Source organism: Ochotona curzoniae, unplaced genomic scaffold (genome assembly GCF_017591425.1).
Source record: "Ochotona curzoniae isolate NIBS_2020 unplaced genomic scaffold, NIBS_Ocur_1.0 scaffold_1037, whole genome shotgun sequence".
In the NCBI taxonomy this organism is placed as follows: domain Eukaryota; kingdom Metazoa; phylum Chordata; class Mammalia; order Lagomorpha; family Ochotonidae; genus Ochotona; species Ochotona curzoniae.
The window spans coordinates 28,731,634-28,756,297 of NW_024467083.1; the positions used below are offsets into that span (position 1 = coordinate 28,731,634).

Consider the following 24,664-nt stretch of genomic DNA (forward strand, 5'->3'; position numbering starts at 1 on the left):
CTACATCATAAGAACGATGGTTTCTGCAAAACCGGGATTTTATGCGCGGGAGGCGAACGTGATAAACAGTACACAAGAACGGAAACCCGCACCCTTGTCACTCTCCCGAGTCTCTAGACTCCGTCTTGAGCGCCACCTGCTTCATGGGCGTCCGCCGATTCCCGCTAACCCGACGCCGAGTCCCAGTGTGAGCAGCCGGCGTCCCAGCACTCGCCTTTGTCGCTGCTCCTAGCTCGGGGAGCAGGGCACCGAGGCCCGCCCCACACCAAGGCCCTGCAGCCGCCACAGGCTGCGGCCGGGAGGCGCTGCCGCCTTCCTGAGGCGCTCAAGGCCGCGCTGCACAGCGACTCCCGCGGGCCGTGGGCGCCCTGCGCGGGAGCTGTGCTGCGGGAGCTGCGGGAGCTGCGGGAGCTGCGGGAGCTGCGGGAGCTGCGGGAGCTGCCGGCGCCTCAGCTCTCAGCTCCTCCTCGCCGGGGCCGCCTCCGGGTCTCCCTGGTGCCCGCAGCCTCCCGCCCTGCCCCGGCCGGGGAACCTCTCTCCGGGGCGCGGCGACTTCTCACAGTGCCCCAGCAGCTGGTTCGCCGCCGGGATGCAGCGAATCTCGACACAGCTAGCACCTGCGTGCTCTGGTGGGCGTGCGACCTGCGGGCCAGGGCTCCTGGTGCGTCCGGTGCGGGTTCGCCTTTTGGAGAGAGTGCGGAGGGGACGGCGTTGCAGACCTGTCAGGAAAGGGAGCGAGGCCCGGCTCACAGGCGTCCTTCTGTTGCAATCACACGCGGGGAGGAGCTAAGACACAACCCTCCCTTGTCTTCCTGGTGGCCTAGTGCTTAAAACTTAGCACTTTTGAGGCTATGCCATGGGTTCGGCTCCTGGCCACATAAGTTGGGTTTTGGGTTTTGTGACTCTGTATTTAATTTAAATCCTCCTGGTTTTGGTGTTTTCCTACCAGTACGGACTCAGACAAGAATTATAATATGTGCACTACCAGTCGTGTAACCACTCGGTTTTTACAGTGAGGTCTTCTGCCTATGATTTCACCCACAAGCGTTCTCAGCGGAACCAATGAAGATCTACCAGGCTGAATCCTAGAATCAACACCGCTCTGGATCTATCAACCGAGTGCAGGGACCCAAAACTTGGGACTGTCTTTGTGTGTTCCTAATATGAGTTGGAAGGTGGGATCGCAGTTGAGTATTTAGGTATTTTGTCATGTCTTCTTAGATGATTAAGTAGGTCAATGTTACAAACCTATGCAGAGGCACACAAAATGACCACTTAGTCCGTTTATTACAAGGTCTGTACTGAAACATAAGGTTCTGCTTCATGTAATGATTCCTCTTGTTTTCGGGTAAAAAAAAGATGGCAGCTCCACGTGTGTCTGGAACCCTGCACCCCACGGGGGACCAGCATAAAAGTTCCCGCGTTCGGGGTGATCCACCCTGGCCTTCCTGGCTATCTGGGTTCCAATCTCTCCCTGCTCTGCTGAAGCTCAACCGGGCCCCACGTGTTCTGTTGAGGGGAGGCTGGCAAGGCCAGCAGGGGAGGCTGCGAGGGGTAAGGAGGGGGAGGGCTAGGGATTAGGGAGGGAAGTGCAGTTTAGCCAGCGAGCAGAGGGGCAGAGAGTAAAAATCTGCTGCATTGGCCGGGAATCGAACCCGGATCTCCCGCGTGGGAAGCGAGAATTCTACCACTGAACCACCAATGCCCCACGCTTGCATCTCGCTGATGCTGTCTCTCCACAAAAGGGAGTCCAAGGCCATCCAGGGCTTCCCACTCTTTGCTCCAAAATAAGACTTTGAGCACTCACTGCCCGGGTGGCAGCTGCATTCTTCCCCTGGCAAAGGCCTCCACACCTGAGTGTCCTCCCTGGAGCCTACATTTTGCTCAGATGGGACATCAAATGGCACGTTCCAGTAATCCCATGGGTCACGTGTGAGGGCGCTGCCACATCAGGAATCTCAGCCTCTGCTGGACTGAGGTTTGGGGAGGACCACTCCTCATGGGGCAGGGCTCCTCTGGTGAATCATGTCACGTCCCTGCCTGTGTGACTGCAGCAAGAGGAAACTCTTCCTTTTGAGGGACCAAAGTGGTTTGTTCCTGCAGCAGGACCCACCAAGGAAGTAGGAGGGGACAGCCACCTCCCATTGGGAATTGCTGGACACACTGTCCAGTTTTGAGCTCTTGCAGATGGCAGTAATGACAACAGCACAGGGGAGCATTCCACTGGCAACAGAGCTGTCCCACTCAGGTGGACCTCTGGGGTGCAGCTTGACTCTGACACCCTGGGGTTCTCTGCCCTCAGGGGTTCCCTTTGCTGCTGTCCCGAGTCCACCCTGTTGGGAGCCTGTCCACAAGGGCCAGCCAGGCAGAGGGCTGTGTTGCTCTGTCCGACACTTCTTCTGCCTAAGGAACTTCCCTGCTCCTTCTCAGCTCAGCCTGCACAGAACCCACTGGGATAGGGACCACGTGGATTCCCCGACACCTACAGGGCAGGTGTGTGTTTGGGGAAGAAGGCTGGGTGCTTCTAGCTCATGAGTTTGACCAAGAGCCCAGCACAAACCACCCATCCTCTGATCTCCTCCTGGTCCCACCCCAAATCACTTTCAGATCAGTGTTCTGGTTCAGGCCCGTTCTTCCTTGCTCTGTATCCTTGCCTTTCTCCTGTGCACACAAACCTCTCCCCACGCTGAACAAATGAGGGATGCTCCCTCCAAGTTGGGATGGGGCTTACAGGGTCTTTGCAATCTTTGTAGGAGCAAAAGGGTACGGAGCAGCCGGCTGTGGGAGGCTGGCCAGAGAGCAGGCTGTCAGAGTTCCTGGTGCTCAGAGCAGGCTGGAGCCTGCACAGATCCGAGTGTGAGCAGAGAGGTTAGGGCTGGCAGTGTGGGCGGCGTCTTGACTTGGCGACATCTGGTTTGGGCAGGTGGGGACGCAGAGGCGTGTGTGGGAGGAGCTGCCGCCGGGCCCTCAAGTTAATCAGAAGCTCCGAGCCTGCGTGTTTCTAAAGAGGGAGGGGGAAAACAAAGTTGAAGGAAGAAAAGGAATCACGCAATGCCATAGACCAACATGCCGTGACTCGGATTCGAACCGAGGTTGCTGCGGCCACAACGCAGAGTACTAACCACTATACGATCACGGCAACACGCAACTACATCTGCCAAAAGCCTTACTGCAACTCGTGAGCAGGCACTCACGACCGTCACGACCGTCACTATTCCTCAGCGCCCAGGAATATCCGTGCACCATCCAGTCTTTGCGTCTCCAAGCACTCGCTCAACTCCCCCAGGACACCCTGACCGCTCCGCGACTAGACCAACACCGTTTTCCTTTGGCCACCGGGCCAGGACGCCAGATCCAGAACTCCCGGGAGGTGTCCCTGTCCTCGCCTCGCCTCGCCGCCTTTCCTCTCTGCGTCCGCGGGCTCCGCCTGGCCCCCCGAGCGCCCCGGGTGGAGCGAGCGGCGCCCGAGGCCTGCCCAGCGGGAAGCGCCCGCACCCGCGCCCACAGGCACGCTCAGCTCTCTCGGGTCCCGGTCCGGACGCCGGCGGAGAGGGGAGTGCGCACCGCCGTTCCCAGATTTTGGCTTCCGAAGCAGGCGACGGGCAAGGCGGCGAGGGCCGTGCTCTGCCCTGAGAAGCTGGGGTTTCCCTGCGCGCGGGCGGTTGCGTGATGAGGGGATTCCACCCCAACAAACCGGCTTCCCAGGCTTTGGAGCCGGCACTTCGCTCTTGCAAGGCTCTGGCTCCACCTAGCGCTGGTGCACTGCCGTACACGTTAATTGAGCCATTTTCCACTATCCTATCCAAGTAATAACCGGGCCCGACCCTGCTTAGCTTCTGAGCTCAGACGAGATGGGGCGTGTTCAGGGTTTGGCCATAGGCCTTTCTTCCACTATCCTTAGAGTACTGCGTTTTAGAGTGGTTGTGGTGTTTTTCATCCAACGCGTCATTCCACCCGCAGGAAGAACCACACTCATCAACCCCACCCCCTCAGGTTGGGGGCCGGCCCATGCAGGTAGGATCCGTGAGATCCTCCCTGAACACTGGGAGAACGACGGTACTCCCGTTTTTGTTTTGTCTGATTTGCATCGCCTGTGCAAATCGGCTGTGTGACTTCTAAGGTGACCTGCAACGCTGCCGTCCTCACTCTGCGTTCGGGTCTCTGGGCACACACGGTGGTATTTCTGCAGCGCAATGTCCCGGAGCACCATCGCTCTTATTCCAGCGTTCACCTGAGTTTGACTGACAAAGTTGACCGGTTTATAGTGTCTGATCCTGCCATTGCGACCACATGGGGGTGAACCAGCAGAGGGAGAATCTTTGTCTTTCCTTCTCTCTGTAATTTTTCAATAAAAATAAATAATAAGTCTTCAAAGAAATAAGAATATTGCTGCTTGTTCTGTGGCTTACCAAATTAATTCCCTAGCTTCAAGCACTGGAACCCCACAGAAGTTCTTTCCCTCTCTGTCTCTAAATCTCTCTAAAACTTCCGTTCCAATAACAAGGTGCTCCCTTTTTTTTTTTTTACGTTTTAGTATAATTATTATCATTTTATGATACAATTCCACAGGCTCCTGGCATTTCCCTCATCCCCTCTCCAATTCCCTCTCCCCCACCTAGTTCCTCTATATCATTACTAAAACATAGTTCTTCATACACAGTCATATGTACAATGTGCTCTTAAAAATGATTTACTTATTTGTTGTTGGAAAGGTCGATTGACACAGAGAAGGAGAAGCAAAGATCTTCCACCCTTGTTGTTTTAACTAATACATTCACTTTATTTTTGATGATGTTCACATAGTTGGGAAGGATGCATGCCCCTGGGGAACACTGATTAGGGTAGGGAAGGCGGAGGAATGTGGGGGAGTGGATGAGACGCCTACCTCTACTCTCTCTTTTTCTTCTTGTTTCTGAGGAAAATGGGGAGAGCAAGGGAGAGGGCCACACCCAGGAGGCCAACCACATCAGCACCAGGAAATGGGGGATGGCCACCCCATATCATTCCAGGGTCCTGGATGTGGAGCATGTTCCTAGGGCACTGCTTAAGTGCCTTCAGTTCTTATGGAATCCTGTTGACCTAGAGCTCTATGGTTAAGGAAATCCTCCCGAGGCCCATTGGCTGACATAGTCCACCCTAGAGCCTCCATTCATTTAGCTCTTGCTGTCAAAGCCTGAATGGGAGAGCTGAGTTGTCCAACTTGTTCTGCCTTCCACGGCCCCAAATGTCCACTGGATGCCTCAGTGGACTGGTTGTCAAGTTTCCCTGTAAATGTCTGGGCATGGTGTCTGCCACACAAGTCTCAGCAGCCAAGGAGACGCAGTTCTGACATGGGCACTCCACGCTCAGACCACAGATCCTGTGACTTTCCCATGGTGGGAGTTCTGAGTCCAGTGGTGCAGCTGAGGGGGTCCCCAAAGACACCTTGCCAGAGGTCGTTCCAGACCTGCTTCCTTGTGTGTAGCCAGGGAGGGGTTCTGCCCAGTCCATCACCCACATCAGCCTCCACACTGCTATGTACAATCACCTAGCCAGTTCTGGCCCAAGCCTCATCTGTTACATAAGCCAATGGATGCTGTGGCTCAGCCTAGCCCTTCCCACCACACACTCAGCCCACCTGCACACCAGAGGGAACTCAGGACTAGTCAGAGAGACCCCCCAATTGCCTCCACCAGGCCCAATCACAGCCTTGGTTTTGTGCATGACAATACGTGCAACAGACTGGTCCAGGCCATCCAACATCCCATTCAGCTCTCCTACACATCAATGGGTGTTGGAGCCTAGCTCAGCCCTATCAACCCCATTATCTAATCCACACTCATGCAGGCTGCTGCCACTGCCTGTCCAGCCAGGTCCAACCCCAGCCCTGCTTTTCATGCTCACCAGTGGGAACTGTAGCACATCAGAGGGTGTGCACAATTTCCCTACTAGGCCCATTCCCAGGCCTGGATCCCACACTTTCCAGTTGGTTCTGCAGTAAAGCCAAGGAAGAGTTGCCCCCTGTCCCAGCACCTACTAGTTTCTACTTACTCTGGCTCATACACGAACCAGTGGATGTGGTTGCTTAGCCCAAAGCGGCTGTCCTCCTAACCCAGCTCACATGCAAGCCAATGGGTGTCGTAGAACTGTCCAGCCTAGCCTGCTTCCAGGCCAAGCTGTCATGCTCACAAGCTCACCAGTGGGAGCAGCAACCCAGCAGGGGAGCCCCCACAGCTACTCTAACTGGGCTTTCCCACCAAGCCTCCCTTCCAGCTCTTAATGTGTGCTGATGAGCGCTTTGGCCCAGTCTGAAATAGCACCAACTCACCTTTGCCTTCACTGGTGGGTGCTGAAGCCTGGCTTGTCCTGGTCAGTCCCCAATTCCAGCTGGTACTGAAGGGTCCTACAGCCTAGCCCAGCCTGGACAGCCCCCAGTCCCAGCCTTATGTGGACTGCCTGGTGTTGTAGCACAACCTGGTTTGGATTGTACCCTGCCCTGGTTCTCATATCTGCTGATGGGAGCTATGAACTGGTACAGCCTGGATAGCCCCCAGGCCTCAGCCACACATATGCTGGTGGGGACTGTAACCTTGCTGTCTGGGCTGTTCTCAGCCCTGGTGCTTGTGCTAACCTGCAGGGACTGTGTCCTGACAGAGGAGTTCCCCAAGCTCTTCTACCAGGTCAACACTTAGTTGCAAATCTCATGCATACCCATGGGATTTGGCCCATCCGGACTTGGCCCACCTCCTGTCCTGGAAGGTACAGTGGCCTTGCCCAACCAGCCCACACCCATTCAGGTTCATACTGTTTGGTGCTATCACCCAGACATGCCTAGCCCATCCCCAGACCCAGCTCTCACATGATTGGGCAGGCATAGAGGCCTAGCTCAGCCCATCCTATTCCCACTCTGGCTCTTGTGAGCACCAGCAGGTGTGGAATCAAGCCCAGTCTGGCACATCCCAAAACTAGTCCACACCCGCATGGAGAGATACTGCAGTCATGCCCAGCCCGTTTTGTTGCCCCTGCTCTGGTTTTTGCATTCACCAGTGGGAACTGAGGCCCAGCTGGGGCATCCCCAACCAGGTCTGCTCCCAGCCACAAATCTCAAGCATGCCAATGGGTTGCTCCAACCCAGCCCCGCATTACCCATCACCAGCTTGGCCTGTGCCATCAGATACTGTAGCCTGGTCTAGCCTGGCCTGACCCAAATCCCAACTCTTGCTGGTGAGTGTTGCAACCTAGCCCTGCCCAGCCTGCCCCCATCCTTGACTTTCATACAGACAGGTAGGTGTGGTAGCCTAGCCTACTCCAGCATGGTTTGCACCTCATCCTGGCTACTGTGCATGTCTGTGTGCTATGGTTTGGCCTGTCGCTGTTCAGTCTGCTCCCCTAGAGCTAATCCACACCTGTACACAAATGGAGCAACCCTGCCCTGACTCATGTGCTCACCAGCAGGAGTAATGGCTTAATGAGGATTGAACAATAAGTGCAACAGACTGGTCCAGTCTATCCCATATCCCATTCAGCTCTCTTACGTATCAATGGGTATTGGAATTCAGCTTAGCCCAACCAACCCCACATGTGTGACGGCCTATGAAGGGAGTTCCCACGTTCCCCCACCAGGCCCACTCTCAGACCCAGATCTCATGTGTGGCAGCAGAGGCTAGGCCCTTAGCAGTCATAGTTTGCTCTCCAGTCGCAGCCTTTGTGTGTGCCGGTGGATGTTGTGGCCGTACTGCCCCACACTGCATCCTTGGGTGTGCCTATTGGTACTGCAACCTGAACCAGCCTGGCCTGTTCCCAACTCTGGCACCCCTGAGTTTTGGTGAGTTCCATGGTCATGCCTAGCTTGGCCCATCACCACGTCCAGCCCTCAAGCAGACCAAATCTCACAGGGATGTGCCCATTGCCCTTCACAGAATCTGCTCCCATAAACAGTTCTCTCATGAGCTGGTTAGTGACATGGCCCAGCCTAACAGGGTCCACCCCGACATGGTCCACTCCCCCTGCCCCAAACTTCACTGGCACGTACTATGGTTGAGCCCTGCCAGGCAGGTCCCCCATCCGTGGTTTCTAAATGTACCTACAGATGGTGGTTGATACCATCAATTCCAACTCGGTTCTCACATGTGAGTGGGTGTATAGGTTTGACCCTAAAGGTCCTCCAGTTTCCCTCCTGTAAACCCCTGGGCCTGAGCCTCCTCTTTGACTTGCAAGTGCAGTGGCCTGGTTGGTGGAAGTCCTGAGGAGTCATACCTCTTCTGTCTCATTCTCCCTCAACAGTTTCCCCACCCACACATTCCCAGACCTTCCAGACTTCAGGAGGAATACAATACATCATGACAGTCCTTAAGCAGTGAAAGCAGTTGGCGGGACTGGGTAAGCAAAGATCAAACTGCTTCTGCTAATGCCTTTTCCCATATGGGAGTGCCTGGTTCTGAACCCCGGCTCCTGATTGCAGCTTCCTGCAGGTGTGCACACACGGAGGCAGCCAATGACAGCGCTGGTAATTGGATCTAGGCGTGGCTGCCTGGCTGTTGGCTTCTGCCTGGCTCAGCTCTAGCTGCTGTAGAAATCGGGAGTGGGACAGTGCCTGGAGGATTTATCTCTGTATCTGACTCTGACTCTGCTTTCAAGCTTTAAAACTGAAGAAGAAAAACAATTTGGAAAACACTGAGTTCCTTAAAAAAAAAAAATGAATCCTTCTATGTTGTGTGTGCTCTCAGAAGAAGAAACAGTGGAGCTATGCCTAGGTTTTAGGAATACAGGGCTGTGGTGTGGTCCCCTGGTGCACAAATACTGAGATTCGCTGCGGGCTGGGTGGTGCCCTCTGGTGGTGATCAGGAGAAAACAGAGGCCTCGGGCACCAGGCTGGCTTTGGCAACTGGAACACAGAAGTTCGTGAGGGTCCATGACATCCCCACCTTCTGAATCTGCTCTTGTGACGTCACGCCGTTACCTGGCACGCTCGTCCTAACGCCCTCACTCCTGTGGGATTCTGTGGCTGCGGCCGTGCCTTCGGCTCTGTCTTCTAGCCTCGTCACAGTTAGAAAGTTACTAAGCAAGACAGCCGTGGACCATCCCTTGAGTTGTATTTGTGCTGGTTTCTCCCGCCCAGGCTCTGGCTCTACTCTGAGCACAAGCTTCCATCATGGCCACGCCTCCCAGCACTGTTTCTGGGGCAGAGGCTGACAGCAGTGCCCTGCACACCTACTACTGCTTGCGCTCCCAGCTGGAGGAGAACAAGCAGAACCTCCGCGACCTGAAAGAGAGCTACCTCACGGCCAGAGCTACTGCTTTCTTCCTGGCCAACCACCTGCAGAAACATGGTGAGTCCCCCAGCGCTGTAGCCACCCAACTCACAAACGGTGACTTGTCTTCCTCTGGGAAAGGGAGCCCTCTGCACTCCAGTCTTCCAAACGCCCATACAAATCAAGGGTCAAGCTTCTTGCTATCCTCTGCTGCTTCCCCAGGTACTCTAGCAAGGAGCTGGATATGAAGTGAAGCATCCAGAACTCCAACCATCAGCCCTAAAGAATGTTGACATCGCAAGCAATGGCTTAGCTCACTACACCATAGCAATGCCTCCTAAATGGGAGTTTATTTTCAGAACTCTGCTAATTTGTCTGCAAAGTATCTACTCATGATTCATAGGTGCAGGCATGTGAAAACTCACTTTTTGACTTTGTGGTGCAAAAGCTTTGGGTACATGGGAATCCTGAAACCAACTTTGTAAAGAACCAGAGAGTAACTGGAACCAATTGAGAAAGAAAATGAGTCACTAGAGATTAAGCAAATAAAAATAAAATCTGCAAAATGTATGGGCAGAAGACCATCATGGGAGAGACAAGGAATTGAAGATAATCATAGGTGGCCACGGCTGTGGCATAGTAGATTAAATGGCTTTCAGCAATACTGGCATTTTAAAAAAGATTTATTTGTTTTTATTTGAAAGTCAGATATATAGAGAGGAGGAGAGACAGAAAGACTTTTCCATCTGCTGATTCACTCCCCAAGTGGTTGCAATGGCTGGAGCTGAGTTGATCCAAAGCCAGGAGCCAGGAGCTTCTTCTGGGTCTCCCACATGTGTTGCAGGGTCCTGCAAGGCTTTGAGTCACCTTCCACTGCTTTCCAAGGCCACAGGCAGGGGGCGGGATGGGAAGTGCAGCAGCCGGGGTAAACATTGGCATTTTATATGGACAGTGATTCAAGTCCCAGCTGTACGCTTCTTGCTAATCCACCTTCTTGCTAACACCCTGAGAACATGGAGGAAGATGGCCAAAGACGACAGGCCAATGAAACCACAGATGAATTCTCAGGCTCCCGTCTTCAACCTGGCCCAGCTCTAGGTGCTATTGCCTTTTGGGAATGAACCAGTAGATGGTAGATTTCTGCGTCTTTCTCGCTCTCTCTTTTTCATCCATATTGTGTCTCACAAATATATCATAAATATATCAATATAGAGAATGGGAGAGCTGTGTGGACTGGTTAGTAGATACCCTTGTACTCTTAAGTGGTGTCCTCCATCGGCAAAATTGAAAGAGATGTTTCCGCCCGGGGACCTTTCGCGTGTGAGGCGAACGTGATAACCACTACACTACGGAAACGCAGATACCACATTCTCCCAAGAAGATCTCCCTCACCTAGGTCAGGATGTTACCTGCTTTCATTCACCCCAGAAAGAGAAGGAGCGCGGACACACCGTCCGAGCCTCGGCGACAGGGAACCGCCGATTCCCCCTGACCGAGCGCCGAGTCCCAGTGTGAGCAGCCGGCGTCCCAGCACTCGCCTTTGTCGCTGCTCCTAGCTCGGGGAGCAGGGCACCGAGGCCCGCCCCACACCAAGGCCCTGCAGCCGCCACAGGCTGCGGCCGGGAGGCGCTGCCGCCTTCCTGAGGCGCTCAAGGCCGCGCTGCACAGCGACTCCCGCGGGCCGTGGGCGCCCTGCGCGGGAGCTGCGGGAGCTGCGGGAGCTGCGGGAGCTGCGGGCGCCTCAGCTCTCAGCTCCTCCTCGCCGGGGCCGCCTCCGGGTCTCCCTGGTGCCCGCAGCCTCCCGCCCTGCCCCGGCCGGGGAACCTCTCTCCGGGGCGCGGCGGTTTCTCCAAAGGTTGTGTTATCTTTGATGCTACCCACGACGCAGCGACCCGCGCGGCACAGCTAGCACCTGCGTGCTCCGGGGGGCGTGCGACCTGTGGGGCGGGGCACCTGGATGGTTCCTGTGAAGGTTCGCCTTTTGGAGAAAGTGTGGAGGGGACGGTGTCCCAGCTGCCCCAGTCCTTGGCCCGCCTGACGCCGCCGACCTTTCTCGAAACAGTTGTTTTCACTGTGCCGAGCCTGTTGAGGGTCCCCGAGGGAGTTCGGGGCTCTCCACTTCCGCGTCTCTTCACCAGAGAACGGACACTTAAATTACACCTATGGGATGCCGCTTAAACGTGTGTGCGAGGCGGGAAAGAGTGCGTCGTCCTCAGGGGATGCCGGGGCTGGGGCCATGACCGCGTCCCCTCGGACGTCCCGTGTTCGTGGGGCTTTGTCGCCCCACTGTGTGCCTCGTGAGACCTGCTCCACCGGGCCTCCGCGACTTTTCCAGAGCGGAGGTTGTTGGGGCCACAAGCTGAGTCCTGACCACTGCACGGCCACGGCGCGTGCTTGGGGCCAGCGAGCAAGACGCATCCTGCTTCCTGCGTTTTCACTCGCACACTGCGCTGATTTCCTATTAGCATGTGAGCGACACAAGAGATGCTTCCTCCTACCTACTCGCGTTCTGCGCCACCATGAGCCTTTCTGCCTCCCATACTTCACCTGTGCTGCGGACAGGACAGCACAAGTCTCCCGGGAGGGCCAAAGTCACGTCCACCTTCTCAAGGCAATGTTCTGAGTCCTGGGGTTCTGGTCAGATCAACCCGCCACAGCTGAGCTCGCCGGAGACGTGTCTAAGCGCAAAAAAAAAAAAAATACGTTTAGTTCATTTAACAAAACACAGAACTAAACAAAACCTATGTGATTGCGAAGTTATAAACAAGAGGATAGAAATCATGTGTCTGTCTTTCTTTCTTACTTACTTTCTTTCTCTCATTTTCTTAAGGCCACGCTGAGTGCCTTAACTGAGGATAGGTGAGATTTCCAAAGCATCTTAAGACTTCAGGAAGGATACCACAGTTCACGCCTTTTTAGGCAATTGCAACATGAAGAGACGGTTGTTTCTCTTAGGAAATGGAATGTCGAGTGAAATATGAAACACAATAGCTCTAAAACGCAGAAAAGAATAGGGACAGAGCTCGGACCCATTCTTAGCCACAAAATTGAGGATTTGCAGGCTAAGACAAGAAAACAAGTGAGAGGACAACCTAAAGTATGCGACAGGGCACTGGCGCTAGGTGGAGGCAGAGCCTTGCAAAGGGCGAACGCAGGCTCCAAAGCCTGGGAAACCCATTTGCTTGGGTGGAATCCCCTCACCACGCAACCACCCACGCGCAGGGAAACCCCAGCTTCCCAGGGCAGAGCACGGCCCTCGCCGCCTTGCCCGTCCCCTGCTTCGGAAGCCAAAATCTGGGAAAGGCAGTGCGCACTCTCCTCTCCGCCGGCATCCGAACCGGGACCCGAGGGAGCTGAGCGTGCCTGTGGGCGCGGGTGCGGGCGCTTCCCGCTGGGCAGGCCTCGGGCGCCGCTCGCTCCACCCGGGGCGCTCGGGGGGCCAGGCGGAGCCCGCGGACGCAGAGAGGAAAGGCGGCGAGGCGAGGCGAGGACAGGGACACCTCCCGGGAGTTCTGGATACCTCTGGGAGTCCTGGCTGATGGGCCACACGGGTACGGTGTTGGTCCGGCTGCTTGCCTGTCACGGTGTCCTGGGGGAGCGGAGCGAGCTCTGCAGACGCAAACACTGGATGACCCGCAGCTGCTTGTGAGCACTTGTGAAAAGTGATGGTGCTAAGTGCGTGCCTACCAGCAGGTTGCAAGAGAGAGAAAAGGCTGAGCTATTGTTCCGTGATGGTGTAGTGGCTAGTAGTGTGCGTTGTGGCCGCAGCAACCTCATTTGGAATCCGAGTCACGGCAGGTTATGCAGTAAGGAAGTAATTTCTCCGTTAGTCTTCCTTCTTACCCGCTCCCTCTTTAGAAACACGCGGCGCCGGCTTCGGACTGAGCTGCTCGCGCCCACTCCCCGGCCCCGGCGTGCCCAGACCTGGCCCAGCCAAGCCAGGACTACGGAATCGCAGCCAGCCGTGCCCCGACTGCGCGGGCTGCAGCGCGGGCTGAGCCTGGGAACTCGGCCAAGCTGCTGTGTGGGTCGTGCCTAAGGCTGGCTGCAGTGTCTGCGCGTTCACTCTCTTTTGGAGGCACCAGGGCTGTAAGAGCGCCACTGTTGGATTGTTTGCCCGCAGCAGGCTGCAGCCTTGCTGGGACTGAGTCAAGGTAGTGGGACTGGAGAAATGCAGGTTTTTACTTGTGTTGTATGTTCCCTGGTGGTCTAGTGGCTAGGATTCGGCGCTTTCACCGCCGCGGCCCGGGTTCGATTCCCGGTCAGGGAACTGACTCCTTTTGAAGCACCGCACCACGCCAAATGGCCAGATGCATCAGATGCTGCTGCTGACATGCTCACTAGGGACCTGGTGTCCTCCTCCTCCTCCCTCTGGTGCATGCTGATAGCCTGGGCTTCTGGACCAGTGGCAATGGCAGTGCGACCTTGGACTACTGTCTCTACTTCAGTAGAGAAATTCTATACTCTAAGAAATAAATCCTGCTGGGAGTACTGGACAGGGTTTCATTCATGGTGGGCCGGTGACAGGTTTTTTCCTCCCACTTGTGACACCCGGGTTCAATTTCTGACAAGAATGTGTCACCCCTCATTCTTTCCCATGTGTCCCGTGCAGAGCACCTCTCTCGGGCTTAGCACTCATGCCCTGTGCACGGTGGGTTGTCAGCTGCCAAAGGCCAGGCAGCTTCGAGTACTGATCCTTTAGACTCCACGGGAATGGATTCGAACTCTAGGTATTTATGAGAAGGGGCTGGCTGTGCTGGATTTGGCTGCAACATCCACAGCATGAGTTGGGACTAGGGACAGGCAGGCAGAGTCAGGCTACAGCACCACCAACGAATGCCGAGGTGAGACAGGCTGTGACAGACTGGGCTACAACACCCACAGGCGCAGACATGACCCCAGGCCAGGAATGAGCCTGATGTGATGAGGGTGTGGGGGCTCCCCTGCTGGATCACTGTTCCCACTGGTCAGTGTGAGTGCTGGAGCTGGGGGCAGTCAGGTTGGGCAGGGCCATAACAAGCGTCAGCCTTGTGAGCTGGGTTTGGCGGAGGCCTGGGCTATGCCACCACAGCCATCGCTGCAGCCTGCAGGAGCCAGGATAAGTGCCATCTGGTTGGGCTTTACCACAGCATCTGGGTGCAAGTTGTGTCAGACTGGACCACAGTAACCGCTAGAAAGTGCAAGATCTGGGAGTGGGCCTGGTAGGGAAGCTGTGGTCACTCTGCGGCTGGCCTGCAGCTCCCACTGGTGTGCATTGGAGTTAGGGCTGGAGGCAGGTCAGGCCGGATGGTGACAGCACCTGTCGGCATACGTGTGGACTGGATCATTGTGTTGGGTGGGCTGAGTTAAGCGACAACACACATCCGTGTATACAAGAGCCGGACTGGGATGCGGCACGGACCAGACTGATCTGATGTACATATTAGAAAGTGCGGGACCCAGGGCAAGGGGCCAGCATGGTGGGGGTTACTGAGTCCCTCTAACTAAACTGTAGCTCCTGCTGCTCTGTGTAAGGGCCAGGCCTGTGGCAGGCTGAGATGGGCTGGGTGGCATCACCCATCGGTTTGCATAGAACATGGGGCTGAGGACAGAACTGAACAGGCAACTATAATCACCATTGTGTGTGTAGGCTTATGCAGGTGACAGACCTAACTGGTCCCGGTACTGGTTCGCACATGCAAGAAAAAGGCCTGTGACCACCCAGGTGAGGCTTCTTTTATACATATATATACTTTTTAAGTTCTTTTTAAATTATTATTTTCATTCTATGATACAATCCCATAGGCCCTGGGATTTCCCTTTCCCCCTCCCAATGTCTGCTCTCCCCGACCGAATTCCCCTATATTATTACTGTATTACTATATTATTACTGTAGCATAGCTCTCACAGTCACATGTGCATCATTGTGGGCATGGACAGTGGCAGAGAGTCCCGTTTCCTATTGTCAAGATACAGCTAATAGTTTCATTAGTAGTCCACTTTGATCTGGAAGTAGAGATGCACGCTGCACTGCATCCTCACATCTGGACATGATAGTCTCCATTACACAATCACCACACATCCCTCTTAAATGAAAAACCACAACACAAAATCAACAACAGCAAGAGAAATAGAAATTTATAACACCTTAAATGTCTCAAGAGGTTTTGATAGTTCAACAGTCCTGATTTGCTTGGCAATCACGATGAAATCTCTCCCAAATCCACTGGCTGCTATAGTCCACCTTAGTGTCTCCATCTGCCCAGGTCTTCTCTGCCAATGATTGGCTGGGGTAGTTGATCAATTTGTTCTGTCCTCTGTGCTCTGCCATGGTACCAGGTGTCCTCTCGAGGCTCCAATGTACTGCCATATCCTCCATGCACATTTGGATAGGCTGTACACTGTTATGTCTGAACCACTGAGGAGGCCCAGCTCTGACACATCCACTCCCACAGTCAGCCCATGGCACCTGCAATTCTGTTCATAGTTAGAGTTCTCGTTCTAGCATTTCAGTTGGTAGGGAATCATTCAAGAAACCTCATCTGAGGCCATCCCAGACCTAATTCTTATATGTGTTTGCCAATGCAGGGTCCGGCACAGTCTTTCCCCCAAATCAGCCTACGCACACACTGGTAGTTGCAATCGCTGGGCCAGTTCTGTCTCCAGCTCTGTGTTCTATGAAACTTGATGGGTGTCGGAACCCAGCCCAATCCTGTCCACCATATACTCAGCCTTCATGAAAATCAATGGGAGTTGTAGTCTAGTTAGAGCCACCCACAAAACTCCCACCAGGCCCACCCCTGCCCTGGTTCCTGTGCTTGCCAGTATGTACAGCAGACTGGTTATCTGTCCCACATCCCATTCAGCTCTCATACATGTTGATGGGTAGTGAATCCCAATCATCCCATTCACATCACACCGTTACCTGGCACGCTCGTCTACTGCCCTCACTCCTGTGGGATTCTGTGGCTGCGGCAGTGCCTTCGGCTCTGTCTTCTAGCCTCGTCACAGTTAGAAAGTTACTAAGCAAGACAGCCGTGGACCATCCCTTGAGTTGTATTCATTGTGTTGGTTTCTCCCGCCCAGGCTCTGGCTCTACTCTGAGCACAAGCTTCCATCATGGCCACGCCTCCCAGCACTGTTTCTGGGGCAGAGGCTGACAGCAGTGCCCTGCACACCTACTACTGCTTGCGCTCCCAGCTGGAGGAGAACAAGCAGAACCTCCGCGACCTGAAAGAGAGATACCTCACGGCCAGAGCTATTGCTTTCTTCCTGGCCAACCACCTGCAGAAACATGGTGAGTCCCCCAACGCCGTGGCTACCCAACTGACAAACGGTGGCTTGTCTTCCTCAGGGAAAGGGAGCCCTCTGCACTCCAGTCTTCCCTCTCCTTCCTCAGAGGGAATTTTCTCCTGACTTATCTCTAGACAGTAAATTCAGGTATTCAGTCCTCAACATGCACTAGTTGAGGAAACTGAAACACAATGGATCAAGTTTGCCGGGATTAAGTGTGAGGCACTACACCACTCATTTTCTTTTTTTTTTTTTAATTAATTGCATTGCATTTAATGCAACACAGTGTTAATGACACAGTGTTATATGCTCTGGGATTCCCACCACTGCCCCCTGAACCCTCTGCTCATGGTGGATTTCTCCACCCTGTTGCATTACCACAGTTCAAATTCAGTTGAGGTTGTTTCATTGAAAGTATTTACCAAGCATAAAGTCCAGCATTTTATTATCCTAATTAGTTCAACAATATCTTGGTGAGACCATCTCTGGTCTGAAGGTAGAGCCAGCAAAGTATCATCCCAACCAATAAAAGCCCCAACATAACATCAACAACAATTTACAACATTATGGCATTAATTGACATGGTATTGATTAACCAATACGTTAATAGGAAAATGCAGGTTCTTAACTACATCCTGTGACTTCTTCATAGACATTTCAGTTTTGTTTTATATTCAACCGGGTTTTATACACCTCAGAATGGCTATAAATTACTATTCAGCTTTTTCGTGTCTATTTTCATTTTAGTATTTAGCTGTCTATGGCGTTGAAGCGTGATTTTGCTGAACTTGGTTGTTTTTCTAATGGTCTGAACTGGCTTATAACTCTAGCAAGACATCTGTCATCAGTTTAGGTTACACCACTCATTTTCTCTCAGGAACATGTGTCAGTTTCGGTGAAACTGTGATGTCTCTGGTCACTCAGCATTCCATTCAAACTCTAACTAAGCATCTATTTGCAGCTCAATTATCTGGCCAGAAAAAATAGCTCCCTTCCTGCCTTAAACGAGGTTAGAGATGGCCCAGTGTAGTGGTTAAGGTCCTTGCCTTACATGTGCTGAGATCTCATATGGGCGCTGGTTCGTATCCCAGCAGCCCCGCTTCCCATCCAGCTCCCTGCCTGTGGCCTGGGAAAGTAGTCGAGCATGGCCCAAACACTTGGGTCCCTGCACCCATGTGGGAGACCTGGAAGAAGCACCTGGCTCCTGGCTTTGGATTGGTGCAGCTCCAGCCATTGTGGCCTCTTGGGGAGTAAATCAATGGATGGAAGATCTTCCTCTCTGTTTCTCTTCCCCTCTGTATATCTGATTGGAAATAAAAATAAAATAAATCTTTAAAAAAATGTTTAAAAAAACAAAAAAGCCTTGTTGTTTTAACAGAATCAGATTTTAAATCCATGCATCCATAATAAATATTTAGAAAATGCTGCAAATAATAAAGACTGTGATCAATTATATCGCATATAAATCATACAAAATGTATTCCTTTCACATCCTCCATAACTTCCTCATCCCTTCTTCAATGTACTTTATCTTTTAAATATTTTGTCCTCTTCACCTTTGCAGTCTCACATAACCATTCTCCTATAGGACAGAGTATTTTATAAGCCATATCCTTTTCTCTTTTATCCAAAACCTCTTTCCTTTACAACCTTGTTCATTGAGAACACAGTTCTATGCTTACAATTATTCTTTATTGTAGTACAGAAACTGGCAGACAAAAGCACATGGGTGCATCTCACATTTGGAAAAAAAATTAACAATGGATTAGATTTTACTTTTATAGCGATTTATATTTAATGTAAATAACACATTCTTTAGAGAATGCCTTAAACAATACCCTGAGAATTATATTTAATTATGTACAAATATTATTTATAGAGTCCAAGAGGTTTCTGGTGGGACAGCTGTGGCTGATATGCCCCAGTCTGCCACAGAAATAACAATCGCTTCTTTTTTTGATTTCCTTGATTGCCTTCTATGTTCTTTAAAATCTGAGTGGCAGTTTGACCTGGAAGAGTTGCACCAATAATTAACCCTTGCATGTAAGATGGAGGTACCTCAGCATAAGCTTGAACATAGTCTGGCAAGTCTCTTGTCCTTTTCACTAGCTGAGTTAAGGTTTGGCAAGTTGGAGTAGCATTTTCAAAAGCTAACTGTTTAATTATGAGATCTGTAGCTGTATTATTAATTACTGTCCAGCTCACTGCTTCAGTGAGTCCAGCTACAAAGTCTTCTCAGGTATTTGCTTGGTATTTACAAAACTTGAAGACTTTCAATCCAGAAACAGAAGGTGTTTCCATGCTCCTAATGCCAGGGAGGAGATAAGCTGTAATGTCTCCTTAGGCAGAGTAAGTTGTTCTGAAATGCCAAGATGAGTGCCCTGTCCTAAAAGCATGTCTAAGGTGAGAGGTTTGCCACGCCTCACAGATCTGTGAGACTACTTCTGCTCTAATATTCCATTTTTTACAAAGGGAAGTTTCCTCCTGTGAGGCAAGCTTTGGCAACCTGAAGCCAATTATATGGAGTTATCTACTTTGCTGCTAGTCCCTCCACCATTGTCATAGTGTATGGGGAGTTCAGCCAACAGTCAGAGACAGAATGCTTTAGTTCTTTAATAAGCTTATAAGGCAACGGTTCCCAGTCAGGTTCATCCCATTCATAAATAACAGGAAAACAGAACAAATCACCTCCTTTATGTATCTGCTGCATTGCTCCTCTAAAGCCAACGTTTGCTGGATCTGGTCTAGCTGGATACTGCTTACATGGTTTAGTAGATCTCTTGGAGGCTTATCAATGGCAGGAAACCATCTATCATGTAATTCAACTGTCTGCTGCTCCGGCCAGCGGAGCCAGTAACGTGGACAGGGAGAGGGTCTGGGGATGAAAAACCGACAGGAGACCAGTGATGGCGGAAGTCTCTCCCAAATCTCCCTTTATTACTCCTTCACCTCTCCTTATATACTCTTCCCATAAAGTCCTTCAGCCAAGCAACTGGATACAGTGGAGTCCAATTAGTCTAGGTGTTCAGCCTGTGCTTCTGCTGTAGCCGCAAGCCCAGTTCCTGTTACTGCTCAGCTTAAGGAGCGCTATTAACTCTTTAGCCCACAACAATCTGTCCTTTTTCACAATCCTCAACCCTTTGGCTCTGATACCACCTCTTCATGTCATTCCCTACCTGATCCCACGTTTGTAAATCCAGAGACCCTCCTCCAGAAACCAGGGACGAACTGCACAAATTGCAAAGATCCTGAAAGCTGTTTTCTACTGTCCTTAATGCCTTTCTTTTGTAAAATATGTCTGGTAATATCAGTGTACAGGCACTATCACTGGATGCACTCTGTCCCATTTTAATTTTATAGTGACAGAGGGTACAAAACTTCTCGAGAAATGTCCTGACTATTCATCTCTCTAACCTAACTTTTGTTAGGGTCCTGCAGCACTGTGGGTAAAGTCCTACCACACCTCACGATGGGCGCCAAAAAAGGGGGGTGGCTCAGAGATCAAAGTTACTTCACCATGACAACAAATCCCATTCAGATACTATTGATTGGACCTTTTCATTCATTCAATTTACAAGGATGTGTTGACTTAAGATGGTAATCTCTTATAACAGGACAGACATTGTTCATATTCTTTAGTGAGTTCTCAGTTTCAGTTAACTTGTCATTTTCCTAATATAAGTCAGTAATTTTCTTTAACATTGCCTTGGATGTATCCCTAAACCAGTACCACTGCACAGCATAATTAATTACCTGCTGGTGTGCTCTGGGAAGAAGGTCTCACATGTGTGCTCTCCGCCTCTTTCCTTCACCTTGAAGGAACTGCTCATTAGCCCAAGGTCACACCCCCTATACCCCGGACCACTTATACTTACCAATCTCGACTGCAAGGCCTTTTCCTAAGACTCAGGCTCCTAAAGCCTGGATGGAAATGGAACTGGAAAAAGGAGTTGATTTAAGGGAACATTCTCTTGTTGCCTGCCTGTCAGCTCATGCTCAGTCCCTCTATCACTGGACTCCATTGCCCATGCGCACTGCGGTCATGTCCACTCCGCATCATGACCTCACTCTGCCTGGGCTGACAATGGTATGCAACCAGTGGTTGATGTTGTTAGGTTAACTCGCCCAGTCTGCTGGGTAGTACATCAACAATAAACTTACTCTGTATAGTGGTATTGAAACAAGGCAATCCACAGAGAGGAGGAGTACAGAGGGCGGGGATCCCAAAAGTGACTTAGATTCAATGTAAATGGCAACAGATTCCCCAGGGAGATAAAAGCCCAATATAAAACCAGAATATAGCATAAAGAAGATTGAGAGGGGTTGGCAGTACTCTTAAACTTTATATTAGTTTCATATTACACATTGCATTTTGTCCCAGCTTTCAAAAGATGTTTGAAAATGGGAATGGACTCAATGACAACATTGTTACACTTTTACAAACCCAAGTTTTGTATTTTTCTTCAGAATTTTTAAAGTTTCCCTGGAGTTACCATTGTAGTACAGCAAATAAAACTGCAACTTGTGACACCAGCATCCCATACAGGCATACTTTTCAGTCCTGGAAGTTCCTCTTTCAATCCAATGACTTGATAATATACCTGGGCAGGCTGCAGAGGATGTTCTAAGTGCTTGAACCCCTATAATCTGTGTGAATGACCTGAATAGAGTTCCAGATTTCTAGCTTCAGCTTGGATCAACCCTGCCTATTGTGGTCTTGTAGGAATAGAAGAGATGGAAATCTGACTCTTGATCTATCTCTTGGTCTCTGTAACTCTGCCTTTTAAACAAACAAAAACATCTTAAATTGCTTTGTGTGTCTTATTTGTTTAACAACCAGATGTACTACCCATTTCTATACTCCCTAAATGCCAAACATTGCTGGTTCTGGACAAGGCAAAAGCAGAAGGTGGGAACTTGATCTGGGTGGCCCACACAGGCTGCAAAGGCACAAGTCCTGGGGCCATCCCCTGCCACTTCCCAGGATGTGCATTACTAACAACCTGGGATTAGGAACAAAGCCAAGATTGATTCCAGGCATTTTGATTGGAGATACAGCTATCCAAACATTAACCACAATGCAAAACCCTACCTTCCCTCTTTCTGAAAAATATTTTCTGCACTTGTGAAAATCCTTATGGTATGTTTTAGCATTCAAGAAATGGCAAAGGGAGAGGGGGAAAGTGAAACTTTTTGGAAAGCTCTGCTACACAGAGAAGAAAAAGGGGATCTGAGGAAAGAAATGGGTCAATGGAGTCAGCACACGTGCTCATAACCAGTGAGGCTGGAGGGTAACAGCTTGGTCCTCATCAGTGATGAACTTCAGAAGGGACCAAGAAACCTTGTGCATCAGCCTGCCTTAGCCTACTGAAAACTTTAAGGTTCTATGACATCCTTCACATTCTGATAGTGTTATGGCAACTCCAGATTGTTACCTGGTTACACAAGACCCTCCCTTCCTTCCTTTGTTGGCAACACTACAGGCAGGGCCATTAGCACAGGACTCTGACAACCTTATCCGGATTTGTGTGGTTAACAACTTTCAAGTGTTGTTGGATAGAGCCCAAGTAATTCTCTATAGTAAGTGAAGGATGACAGCTATCTGCACGCATAGTCCTTCTCTAAGCTCTTTGACTTTATCTGTTTTAACCCATCATGGCTTTGTTTTTCTATGACCCTGGATCCATCAGCGTGGCAGCATCTTCCAGTGCTCCATCATATCCAAGGGTAGAAATGAACCTTCTAGAAAACCAGGACTAGCGCTCGCAGCTAGCCAACAGTCAACAGGGCCTGGAGACATCAAAGAAAAGTTTCTGATTTCTGAAGCTACTGCCCATGCCCTTGCAAACCAGCTACACAATTGCGGTAAGTTCTGGAGGTGATGAGTGATGGCGTTCAATCTGAGAAATGAGATGAAGTGTAAGTTGGGACTTGGGTTACAATTCCTGCTACTGTTTTCCAGTACATGGCACATGACTGAGTTGGTGACACGAGAGAAACATGGTGTACTGTACAAAACCTCAGGGTTTTTTTTTTTTTCTTTTTAAGGATTTACTTATTTTTGTTGGAAAGGCAAATGTATGGAAAGAAGAAGAGACAGCGAGAAAGATCTTCCATATGAGATCTCAGTGCTTTCAAAGAGCAGTCAGGTCACAGCACTGGGTTTTGTGGGAACAACAGACAAGAACTTCTGTGACTGGAAGCTGGGTCCAGGCCCTCTGAGGAGGAAGGGGTGCTCACTTGCCAGACCCCTGTCTCACAGTTCTCTGTCTGCATGTACTACATGTGCTGGCTGTGCAAGGCTGTGCAAAGTAGGATCTTGTAGTTGTTTAGGCAACCCAGCTTTTCTTTCCAAACATATGGGGAGGGGACCGCAGGTCATGTTCTCAGGCCAGAGAGTCCCTTGGGTGATGTTACAGTTAAGGAATGCTGCTGATGAGCATCAGTGAACAAATGGATGAACTCCACCCAAGGACACATGCTTAGCATTCCCAACCCACCTGGATCCGCCCCATGTCTCTCCCTATGCTTGTGGCTGAAAGGGAGAAAAAACATCAAATTAAGGAGTGGAAATGTTTTTTTCGAGGGTTGAGTATCACAATGGGACACTCCATGTTGCCACATCTGTATAGGGTTTCCTTTCTAAAGAGGGATAGTGGACATCCCCAGGTGGGCTCAAACCACCAACCTTTCGGTTAAAATGCATTAACCAATTGCACCACAGACATGGACAACAACAACAACAACAACAACAACAACGCACCCGCCTCCCCAGTGCATGCGCACTCTCCGCGCGCTGGCCCCAGCCGGGCCCGCACCGCCCAGCGCCGCCCGGGCCGCCCACAGGGGCCCGGACGCCCCCGGCAGCACAAAAGCACCCGGGCCTGGAAGAGGGCGCCTCCCGGCAGACAGGGCCGCCCGCCGCGCGGCTGGCCTCTCCCAGGCAAAAATGCTCCTGATGGCGCAGGACGCGCAGGAGACGGGGACAAACCGCCAGAAGCCAAGAGGGGAGCACCAACACCCGCGGGCGTCATCACAGGCATGCTCTCAGTCCTGACAGACTCAGCTGACAGTTTGTTCTGGCTATTAGTCGTGGTGTATTTGCTTTTTTTTTTTTTTTTTTTTTACTTCATCATCATCATCAACATCATTGTTATTAATCAGGTTGTTCTTCGCTGGTTTTACTTCGTTTCTGTTGACGTTATCTTTGCCTTGCTAGGTAAAGCAATCTGCTACCGTTTTCCACCTGATTCTCTCTCTCTCTCTCTCTCATTCTCCTGGTACCATTTATTCCTGCAGGGTTTTTAATGCATATTGACAGCCACCGCTGCTTTGCCCGCTGGTCTCCAAGGTGGACAAGGAAAGAATACTTGTTTACTTGTTTTACATTTGATTTCTTCAAGGAGCCCCAGGTTGCACTGTAGGGCTTTCCCGCCGAGACAATGGTGAAGCCCCTTTGTTGTTTAGGATTGGGAGAGCTGAGCCGAGGGTCCCGCGTGGGTTCCGGGCAGGGATGGTGAACACTCTGGACTAGGAATGGGGCGATCAGAGTGCAGGGTTCCGTGGACTTTGCTGTGTGATGTGGGGTGAGGCCATTGTTATTGCTTGAATGACTTTGTTGTCTGCACACACACACACAGCCCCCCTTGAATACCTTGACACATGTGCAGTTTTGCAAATGGTGTGATTTGTGGTTATGATAGATTGAGAGAAGCCGGGATGGAGCGTCCTGGGCCTGTCTCTGAGAAAACACTCGTGTTTGTGCACCTGTCAGAGCCCTGGCCGCCAGCCGCGATGTTTTGTACTGAGTCTTGAGTCCCAGCGGATGCGTATGGTGTGTCTTGAGTGATTTATGGAAGCAGTCCCGGTGTTTGAGGAAGTGTTTTAAATGGAAGAAATGAACTCTTGCGAATGTCCATGGTGTGTAGAAGGAGCAGGGATTTGTGTGTAGGTAGGGTTCCATGGTGTAATGGTGAGCACTCTGGACTCTGAATCCAGCGATCCGAGTTCAAGTCTCGGTGGGACCTTGTGAGCTTTTTGCTGTTTAATGGCTTTTCTGCTTGCTCCACCTTTCCTTTTAGTAGAGAGGCAGGTCCGCTGAGCACTGCTCCGACCTTGCAGGATCTTCCCAGCGCTAGCTCTCCGGTCCCCACGATTCCTCT

The 24,664-nt window shown here is 51.4% G+C and overlaps 4 non-coding genes across 4 annotated transcripts; 2 read left to right on the forward strand and 2 right to left on the reverse strand.

Annotated features, from left to right (window-relative positions):
- Nucleotides 1–1,634: 1,634 nt before the first annotated feature.
- On the reverse strand, nucleotides 1,635–1,705 carry TRNAG-CCC. The gene has a single exon. It is a non-coding gene; the product is annotated as a tRNA-Gly (tRNA).
- Nucleotides 1,706–3,067: 1,362 nt separating this feature from the next.
- On the reverse strand, nucleotides 3,068–3,139 carry TRNAH-GUG. Its single transcript has one exon. It is a non-coding gene; the product is annotated as a tRNA-His (tRNA).
- A 10,289-nt stretch (nucleotides 3,140–13,428) lies between these two features.
- Nucleotides 13,429–13,500, forward strand: TRNAE-UUC. Its single transcript has one exon. It is a non-coding gene; the product is annotated as a tRNA-Glu (tRNA).
- A 10,957-nt stretch (nucleotides 13,501–24,457) lies between these two features.
- TRNAQ-CUG lies at nucleotides 24,458–24,529 on the forward strand. Its single transcript has one exon. It is a non-coding gene; the product is annotated as a tRNA-Gln (tRNA).
- The last annotated feature ends 135 nt before the right edge of the window (nucleotides 24,530–24,664 follow it).